The sequence below is a fragment of the Hemiscyllium ocellatum genome, chromosome 33, assembly GCF_020745735.1.
Source record: "Hemiscyllium ocellatum isolate sHemOce1 chromosome 33, sHemOce1.pat.X.cur, whole genome shotgun sequence".
Taxonomy (NCBI): Eukaryota; Metazoa; Chordata; class Chondrichthyes; order Orectolobiformes; family Hemiscylliidae; genus Hemiscyllium; species Hemiscyllium ocellatum.
The window spans coordinates 42,173,669-42,184,541 of NC_083433.1; the positions used below are offsets into that span (position 1 = coordinate 42,173,669).

General features: G+C 43.0%; 1 non-coding gene across 1 annotated transcript; it reads right to left on the reverse strand.

Moving 5' to 3' along the window:
- Positions 1–3,930: 3,930 nt before the first annotated feature.
- Positions 3,931–4,012, reverse strand: trnas-gcu (transfer RNA serine (anticodon GCU)). Its single transcript has one exon. It is a non-coding gene; the product is annotated as a tRNA-Ser (tRNA).
- Positions 4,013–10,873: the final 6,861 nt, after the last annotated feature.

Consider the following 10,873-nt stretch of genomic DNA (forward strand, 5'->3'; position numbering starts at 1 on the left):
CTCACAGCTGCTGTTGTAGGTTCAGATCAGACAGTGGAGGATTCTCCCAGGTGCTCTTTCAAGCTGCATGCTCCTTCGCACAGATTTCCAACTAGACACATGGAGCAAACTGCCGGTTAGATATTGGGGATTCAGGGACAGATTTCTCCTTTTTCTGACTAGAGTTCTGACCACGGTAATAAACATGAATTTCGGGCGTTCTGTATCTTACTCGAGATTCTTATCACTCTACAATTTAAACTGAAATTCAATTTAATCTTGCATGACATTCTTATGTCTTCAGTATTCATGAAAACTGTGCATTATGTCCTTGAATGAAGCCATGGTGAAGATTAAAGATGAGTGCAGTGTGTTTCATGTTGTCTGTAGGATCTTGCAGAAGCATGTTCGTGAAGTGTGGTTGAATCGAATTCTGTGCTGAATTGAAGCCGACCGAGTGAGAAGACCTGTGATAATGTAACATTTTCTGTAAACAACGCAGCGACCCTTGGAAACCCAGTTTTCAATCAAGTCTATTTTGCACAACATTTTTCTGTATCCCATTAAATCAGTGAGTATTAAAAGGACTAAGTCCCGTTCCTGGTCATGGTGACCAAACGACCAAGGCAATCGATGGCAATGATAATGATGCTTGACATCGACAGGTGCATTACTACTCACTAGAGTCACATTGTATTACAGATCACGTAAGCCGAGGAGATGATGATCCTTCTGGCACCCTGAGACAGTGCGACAATTAATCCCACGTCATTAGTCTCACTCTAAACCAAAAACCAGTTAGCCAACAGACTGAGCTAACCGGCTTCCATTTAATGTAAAGCTAAAACAAACAGGTCAGCACATTAACAATCTGTAGTAATTCACGATTAATTGGTTGGTTTCTGAAAATTCAACGTACCTTCTGAACAATGAGTGAGGCTATTCCAAGATTGCCTTCTCTGACTGCGCTGGGACATGACTGATGTTCTCAATGATATGGAAGTGCCAGTGTTTGAGTTGGGTAGACAAAGTTATAAATGACATAACGTCAGGGCTTAGTCCACCAGGTTTATTTGGAAACATTAGCTTTCAGAGAGCCCCTCCTTCATCAGGTGGGTGTCTTTCTGCAGAAACTTGATGTGTGTGTCAATATGCGCGATCGTTTGGAAGATCATCTGGACTTTAACTGACCGTTCGTGGTGTCGATGGTACCCATGACTTAGATGTGTTGGTGTTGGACTGGGATGGACAAATTTAAAAATCATACAAAGCCAGATTAGAGTCCAACAGTTGACAACCACCTGATGAAGAACCAGTGCATGGAACACTGGTGCTTCCAAATATGCTTGTTCGATACTATCTGATGCAATGTGATTTTTAACATTGAGTGCTCTTGGTAATGTTTAATTGATCGAATGCGCTTGCACCAACCAAAAGTTGAACCTGCACCCGCCTGATCCGTAGCCAACTACAAGAATGGCTGTACCACTGGCCAGATGCACAGCTGAAATTTTACACGCTGCAGAGCGGTGGTGCTGACAATGACATGAGCAATAACAGTAACAGCCACAAGGTGAACAAAGAACAAAGAAAATCACCATCAATGATCCACTTCAAATTGTCTTTAAAAAAAACTACCATTCATAATTTGAGCAGCCAATCAATGAGGTCGCTGCTGATCAAGAAAATTGCAACTTACTTTGCTGCGTTTTCACCCTAATTAGAGGTAAACTCCTGTCTAATCATAACATCGCATTTTCCCATTAATTTTCAGATTTACATTACGTTAATGACCTGATCCTATTTGCAGGAAACTGAACAACATGAAATGAGTGAAAACATCCTTTCAGTGATATAATCCAATGCAGAGTCGGCCAGAAAAGAAAAGATAAAGACATGAAACATTACTCCCATTTCTCTCTGTACCAATGCGTTTTCCTGAGTTGGATATTTGCAGGACTTGTCTTTAGTCTCAAAAGTATTAATTGTTTTCTTGGGAAAGTTTCTTCATAAATCAATTAACATCTGAGTTTTGAAACCTATTTTACTTCAGATTAAAATAGTTGAATATCCTTTCCCCCAGCCTAATGTCCCAATCCTCCCTTCTCTTCCATGTAAATACCAGCTGCTCCAGGCAAGGTTGGAGCTCCCAACCTGACGTTCCAATGCTCCTTGCTGCTCCATGTCAATAGCAGCTTCTCCAATTTAAGTTGGAGCTCCCAGTCTGATGCCTCAATGCTCCTTGCTCCATGTCAATAGAAGCGGTTCAATTGAGGTTGGATCTACCACTCTTATGCTAAAATGCTCCCAGGTGCTACGTGTCCTTAAGAGCTGGTCCTTGTGAGGTTGGTGCTCCCACTCTGATATCCAAATGCTCCCTCCTCCATGTCAATAGAAGCGGTCCAGTTGAGGTTGGATCTATCACTCTGATGTCCCAATGCTTCCCGCTGCTACTTGACATTAAAAGCTTCTCCAAGTGAGAGTGGAGCTCCCAGACGGATCTCGCAAAGCTCCTTGCTCCATGTCGACTGAAGCTGCTTAAAATTAGGTAAGATCCCGCAGTCTGATGTTGCAATGCTCCCTGCTGCTTCATGTCAATACAGGCTGCTCCAGGTCTGACTGGATTTCCCAGTCTGCTGCCCCAATACTCCCTGCTGCTCCAGTTGTGGTTGGAACTCCCAGCCTGCTGCCCCAATGCTCACTGGTCCATGTGAGCAGACGCTGCTCCAGATGAGGTGGAGCTCCCAACACTTGCAACTCACACCTCTATACCAACTTAGAAATAGTGCCCACTGACCATTTCCACCAAAGGAGCCATTGGTGGAGTATCCGCATCATGTGAATTTAATAATATTTTTCGTCAGCACCGAATCATTAGTTCCAAAAGACATTCTTTCTTAAATATTGTTTATCATGTGCATATTGCAGTCAATCCGAAGTTAGATAATGGTACTAATTGATGTATGCTCAATAAAAATTACATCATGTTTTTCACGTTGAGTAACTCCCACTTAGCAAGGGCAATGTTTGAAATGAAATCACACTTTTATTCCAGGTGAGGGAATGTGGTTTGTATTATTTAAAATGAACTTGTCCACTGTGTACACTGATGAAATAAATATCAAGTTCAAAGCAAACTTGGTTACGTTGTCATCCATCTTGACATGTGGTGTCCTCTTCTTTCAACCACACGGGTATTAGAATGAAACGTCTGTTAATGACATGCGTATAAAGACACACTAAATCATTTTTCATGCTAATGCTGCATGAATTTGCGATTATTGATCCACAATTTAGGTTCAGTCCCTGCAGTGAACATGCTACTTCTCCAGTTGTTCATTGTTCAATGTGATGCATCCAGTGTGTGCATAACGTTTTGGAGCTTGCTTCCCACATCTTGTGTTTATCTGTGTCTTGAGTCCAGCCTTCAACAATGGCGAGAGCAACGGGCGAGGGAGAGACCAATGTGTAAGTCTCTCCGTATCCATGCATGGCACCCATATCTGCAATTCTCTACTGTGCATTTATAGCTTGTTCTCGGTGCCCCAACTTCCACGCCCTGCCCCTTTTGAAATATTTCCATTATTTTGTGCTGTCTCTCTGTACTCTTCTCACCAAGATGAATAACTTCTACTCAACATGCTCCAGATTTCATTTGACAAAACAGTCATTAAGAATCCCATTACATAAACATGCCCTTCGCATCTCTTGTATTTTGGTTTTCCTGGATCTCTTTCATATGATAAAAGGTCACAGCAGCTTGACTTGTAAAAGAAAATCGCGTTACTTTTCATTATCCCAATGCGATCTACGTTTCAATGCAGTTTAAGCAACTGACTTAAATTATTCTTTGAGATTTTATAATAGCGTCGATGCATATAAATTGACCATTGAAGTTCCAATTTCAATAAGACAGGTGTGAGCATACAAAAAAAGCAATATTGAAAACAGCGACGAGAGTGGGATTCGAACCCACGCGTGCAGAGCGCAACGGATTAGCAGTCCATCGCCTTAACCTCTCGACCACCTCGTCACAGATATTAGTGAGTGTATGAACTTATGAATAAGTGAATTGCGTAAATTATGCAGAACAGCAGCTATTTCCCCCTGTCTGGTGAAATGCTAAATAGCACAGTACAGTCCCAAGACTATGGTCTGACCTCTGGGTTGTGGGGCAACGGCATTCCCACTGTGACACTCTGCACGCAGTGATCTGAACAAAAAATGAAGAGAAGACTATGAAACAAAGTCTCTTGAATTCTGTGAATATTTGTAGTCAACGGAATGAAGAAACCGAGAAAGAAGGGTGTGTTCCTTCAAGAAGGAGTTGGATAGAGCTCATAAGTATAGTGGACTTAAGGGTTATGGGGATAAGGCAGGAACAGGATACTGATTGAGGATGATCAGCCATGATCATAATGAATGGTAGTGCTGGCTCGAAGGGCAGAATGGCCTATTCTTGCACCGATTGTCTATTGTCTATTAAATTGCCTGTGAGGAATTATTTTCCAAACTGGAGGAGAGTGCATAGTGCTTAGTGTCATTATTCGGAAAACCTTTCTTCTGCTCAGATGTTTTTGACACGCACTTCTGTACAGAATAGACAATTTCAAAATCCTAAATAAGGCTATCTGACAATTAAATTTAACAATGCAAAAACCATTATCTGTGTCATTTTCCTGGGCCATGCTACACCAAGTCACTGTATGATCACAGCAACACAGCGAGCAAGTGTCAGAAGGAAAATGAGTACAGTATCGGAGAGAATGCTGGGAGCAGCAGTTGACACACGGGGAAGTGCATTTCACACAACAGGAACACTTCCCAAACAACGGACTGTGGTGGAAGAATTCAGAGGGGGTTTATACTTTGGAATTTGATGCCAGAGTCACAACAGAGATCTGTCATTCAGTCTGTTAAAGATGAAAATTTTAAGATTTCTACAGATAAAAAACAAAATAAAATGTACATTGGTTAGTGAAGGCAAATGTTGACATTGTATATTTCAACAATCTACCCATCTTTGCAATGAGTAGCTCACCACTTTCCTCACTCAGGTACAGAACCACTGGTGAAGATGATCGTTACTAGCCATGGAGTCAGACAAATTCAGTTTCCCAAACGTTAAGGTACACCCAGGAATGTGGAGGTAAGCATTAATGTGTTGCTCCTGTGCTGCAGGTGGGCAGTGCACAGTATCTCTGTGCCAGTATAATGGGCTGTGCTCTCCCGAAGTTTTAAATTTGAGCCTCACATGGAGCAGCTTCAATTATTCATTGTCTTGAGGGGTACGGATGGAAGGTGATATTGAGCAAAGCCAAGTTTATGGGAAAGTACCCGTGTTTGTGGATTGGCAAACGTCCTTTTCTGGATAATGACTCCTTGATCAACAAACCAGTATTTAAAACTTGAAGAGACAGGTGTGGAGAGAGAGCCAAAGGTGATTATTCAGCAGATGAATAACGTTTGACATGTGCACTGCGTTAAATTCCGGGAAAATAGATGCTGAACTGGTTTCATGTTATCCAGTTTGTTACAAACTCACAAAGGTTATTGCAATAATCAAAAGCAAAAACACACATAGGACCGTTTGAATTTCGTATTGAATTGAATGTTGGTTTGAGCAGATTTTATCTTCAATGGCGTGCTGCAGAGAAGTGCAGCGGGTTAACAACACAAAAGGACACAATCTTCTTGGTGCATTTCTTAGGTTGAGTTAAGAATGTAGGAAATATACGTAACATCATGTGAATGTGGTCAAATCTTTAAAGTCCAAGTGACGATTCAATTCCTATCATTAGGGTATGACTTCAGTCTGTGGTTATTTTAGGACATCAGCTCCATTTACAGAGTTTCACCTTGAATAATACGCCACACCTTACCAATCCATGAACTTTTTATACTCAATCTTATTCAGTTGTACGTGTTCATGAAGTGTCTTTCTGTCTGAAGTCAACCAAATTCGAATTTTTTACGCAACCACACTGAATTTCTCTCAATGTAAGGCTTTCTCCTTCTATGTTTTTTCGGGTATCTTTTAAAACACTGTGAAATCAGATTCTACACTTTATTTCTGGAAAGCCGTTCACGATTTGACTAACTCTATTGAGTGGAAGAAACCCTCATCCAAACATTCACTCATGGTTTTGAAGCTCTAACTGAAGTTATTGATTCACACGAAAGAAGGAGTTTCCCCGATTTAGTCATTCAACCCTCACGTTTTATGAAAATCTCATTTGTTTACATCAAACTTGCGTGATTCAGCACCAGCATTTCCAAATCTTGTGAATAAACTCCTTCATTCTTTCTATCATCCCGTTTGCATTCTTTCTGATATCCTTATGTCTCAGTAAACAACGTCATTGGCGTTCTATTATCTTGCTATCCAGGAAATAGAGTCTGTGCTTCTGTACATGTTTTTGGTGGAGCATGAGAACAAGGATTACACACAATGCTCCCACTGAGGGTGACCTACAGATTTCACAGTTACACTATGAACTCTTTGCTTTTTAAATATGACGCCTGTATGTATAAACTCCAATAAGGTAAATTATTTTTTATCCAGTTCGTGAACATCGTCTCTATGGAGACGAAAATTATCTACCACTCCCTTTATTCTTCCACGTAATGTTCGAAAGGTTTATGAGGTCAGCATCTCTAACTCCCCATGCCCTAAGTGAGTCTCAGCTATTTCTAAAGGCGACTGAAGTTCAAATACTTCATAGTGTGTCTCCAGTCATTCCAGTGCAGACTGTTTCTGGACAGCAAATGCCATCACCAAAGGCCGCCGTGGATCTGAAATCAACAGTTTTCACAGAGTAATTGTCATAGTTAATGTGCATTGTATGTCCGTGTTCGTGTTCAACTTGTTCATCATTACATGTGTCCCTGTATTGAATTCTACTGAATGATTAATTTGTGAATGGAGACATTCCCTTCACCACTCATTCGATACTCCATGGAACATTGAATAATTTTACTCATATGCTTCCAGAGGACAGTCCTGCCATTACTGGGATAAATCAGTGAACATTCCCCACGTATCCTCGAAGGCAAGGATTTCCTTCTCCAGTTTAGGGGATCATAACAGCACCGAATCCCATGTGTGCGTTCATTAAAACCAAAAGAGTTGCAGTAAGATTTTAAAACTAAGATTTTGCAATCTGCTTGCATTGGTTGTCCCCGAAATTACATTACGCATTGTGGTATGTTTGTGGATGAAAGCACTTTCTGAATCTTGAGGATTTACATTTCAGTTTTGTCAAAAAGCTGTCATTCGCTGTTCTCTCTTTCCCTTTCAGTTTCCCGTTTAATATCCTGTATTTTCTCAATTTATCTTACATTTTCAACAATTTCAATCCATCTCGCTCCTGATTACCAATCCGCGAGAATGCCACAATTTTGTCAATTTATATGAAGTGCAGCTGTAGGGTGCGGTGAACAAGTGGAAAGGAATTGGTCACGTGAACCAAATAAAAGTAGCGGGCTGGTGGAATCTGGCCGTTCTATCGCAGTCATATTTAAAACATTTAACGTAATCTTTAGCCAAATCTTTTGGCAGAAAATAAGAAATCATAAAAGAAAAAATGCTGATGTTGAAAATCAAATAAAAACTGACATTGCTGGAAAATTTCAGGACGTCTTGCAGTATTTGTGGAGAGATGGACTCAGTGGATGTGAAACGTTAACTGTGATTCATCTCCACAGATGGTTCCTGCACACTTGTGATTTTACAGCAATTTCTGTTTTTGTTTCAGATTGGCAGATTTTGTCACAGTTCATGAGGACAGTGCTCTCGAGAATCAAACAGACAGCATGGACCTGCTAGTGTGAAATGAAAGAGTAGAGAGTGTTGTACTGGAAAAACACAGCAAGTCAGGCAACATCTGAGGAGCAGGAGAATCGGCGATTTAGGTATAAGCTATTCACCAGAAATTAGGCTTGTGAGTCGGGTTGAGGGACAAAGCTGAAGGCAGATACAAACTCGCAGGCACTTCCTCTGACTGACCCCAATCACAACCCCTCCTCCTATCACCAAACCATCATCTCCCAGACCATCCACAATCACATCACCTCTGGGCATCTCCCATCCGCAACCTCCAACCTCATTCTCCGTGAACCGTGCATTCCCCGATTCTACCTCCTTCCTAAGATTCAACAACCTGACTGCCCCAGTCGACCTTTTGTCTCAGCCTGCGCCTGTCCCATCCGAATCATCTCTTTCTACCTCGACACAATCCTATCTCCCCGGGCCCGGATATGCCCACTTATATTCGTGACACCCCTATGCACTTTACCTCCTCCAAGAATTTCGGTTTTCTGGCCCCCAACGCGTCATCTTCACCATGGACATCCAGTCCCTGTACAAATCCATCTGGCATGACAGAAGTCTGCAAGCCTTCCATTTCTTAATCTCACACCATCCCAACCAGTACCTTTCCATCCTCATCCTGAACTAGGCTGAACTAGTCCTCACAATCAACATCTGCTCTTTCCAATCTTCGCACTTTCTCCATCGAAACGGGTAGCCATGGGCAGCCGCATAGGACCTAGCTATGCTTGCCTGTTTGTCAGACACACGGAACTGTCCATCTTTCACAGTTACACACACACCATCCTCCACCTGCTCCTCTGCTATATTGATAAATGTATTGGCGCCAATTCGTGCTCCAACTGGGAGGTTCAATAACTCGCCAAATTTACCAATACCTTCCACACCCAACGCAAATTTATCCGGATCATCTTGGAAAATTCCCTCGTCTTCCAGGACCTCTCCGTCACCGCCTCTGGCGACTGACAAATTACAGACATACACTGCAAGCCCACCGACTCCCACAGGTATCTAGACTACATCTTCTCCAACCCTATCTCGTGTAAAAACGACATTCCTTATTCACAATTCCTCCGCCTCCTGTTCCCAGGATGACCAATTACACTCCAGAAAGACCCAGTTGGTGTCTTCTTCTACGATCACAAATTGCCTTCCCATGTGGTTAACAACGCCCTCCGGTGCATCTCTGCCACTTCACACACCACCACCCTTGAACCCCAGGCCTCTCAACGCAACAAGGATAGAACCTACTGGTGCTCACCTTCCACCCACCAACCTCCGCATAAAACGCACCATATTTTGCCACTGATGCTACCTCCAAAGAGACACCACCACCAGAGATATATTGTGCTACCCAGCCCTGCTAGCACTCCAAAAAGACCATTCCCTCGACGACCCCGTATTCAGTTTCACAACTCCCCCCACCAGCCCACAACCCTCTCCTGGTACCTTTCACTGCCACCATAGGAAGGGTGAAACTAGCACCCACACCACTCCCCACACCTCCAACCAAGACGCGAAGGAATCATTCCACATCCGTTAGAACTTCACCTGTACAGCTACCAATGTCATCTACTGCATCCTTTGCACCCAGTGTGGTCTCCTCTTCAACAGGGGGACAGGACATCTTCTTGTAGATCATTTCAGAGAACATCTCTGGGACACCCTTACCCACCAACTTCACCTACCCTCTCCTACATGTCAAAGACATGCAGGTCCTGGACCTCCTCCAATACCAAATCGTTACAAGCCAACACCTGGAGGAGCAACGACACACCTTCCGGCTTGGGACCCTAACTGCACACGTGATAAATGTGAATTCGAACAGTTTCCACATTTCCGCTCCCCCAAACGCAAACCTTAAACTCGCCACCGCAGTTTCGACCCATTCCATCACTGTCACTTCTGACGTATCATCTTCTCCCTCCTATTCATCCATTTATTGCTTTCCAACTATTTACCCTCAACCCCGCACCACTTCTATTTATCTCTCAGCCCTGACTCACAAGCCTTATTCCTGATGAGGGCTGAAGCCTGAAACCTGAATTCTCCTGCTCCTCGGATGCTACCTGATCTGATGTGCTTTTCCAGCATCACATTACCAACACGGATCTCCAGCATCTGCAGTCCTAACTTTATCTTTGGAATTATCAAAGACCTTGGTGTGAAGATATCCCTTGATTGCAGTGATCACAGTGTGACTGAGTCTTCCATTTATTTTGGATGAGGGCAGGCTGGATCTGAGACGAGCGTTTAACACCTAAACAACGGGAATGGGATCCGATAGCGAAGTTAGGGCGGGTTGAAGTGAAGTGGAAAGTTCTGTCAGAAGATGGGTCAATACAACTGCCCAACATCACACAGATTGTAAAAGACACACAGAAGGAGTAAAGCCCTTCAGGCACAATGACAGGTAAAGTGGAAGGGAGACAATACACTGCGGTGCAGTGGAATTATTTATGTGAACGGATTTGATACATAAGCTACTTTACATATGGACTGCCCTCACATTGGAAAAAGGAATTTCCTGCAGTATAACGGCAACATTTGCCTGTGAAATCACAATGTTGAGAGACACTGACATAGTTCCTTCTGTAGCAGCGTGGCCTCGTGAACGCATGATCATTCCATAAACCAGAATTCAAGACTTCATGCTCCCCTCTGCGCTGTACAACTTATTTGCTGTTCCTGTAGTCATATCTCAATCGCTTCTCAGTGTATCTTCTTCTGCTTCCTGCATTGACGAAAACACTTGAAATGTGAACAAATCCACTTTCCACTTTCACCAATACTTTGTAACTCCAGAGTTGGCACAGGTACGAGTGACCGATTGACCTTCTCTAGCGCTCTCACTCTGGTACGATACGAATGATAAAGTGCACTGTGTCTGATCTGCAGAATGTCCCCACCGGGACAGTGCTGTTTATCCCATCCCCGGGGACTGAGCTGTCTCTATTGGCAGAGTATTCAGCCATTTCTCTCCACGAACAGGCATTATGAGAGGGTGTAAGTGCGGATATGCTCTGAAGCTTCCTCTCCCGGGCACAGCCAGGAGCAAGAATG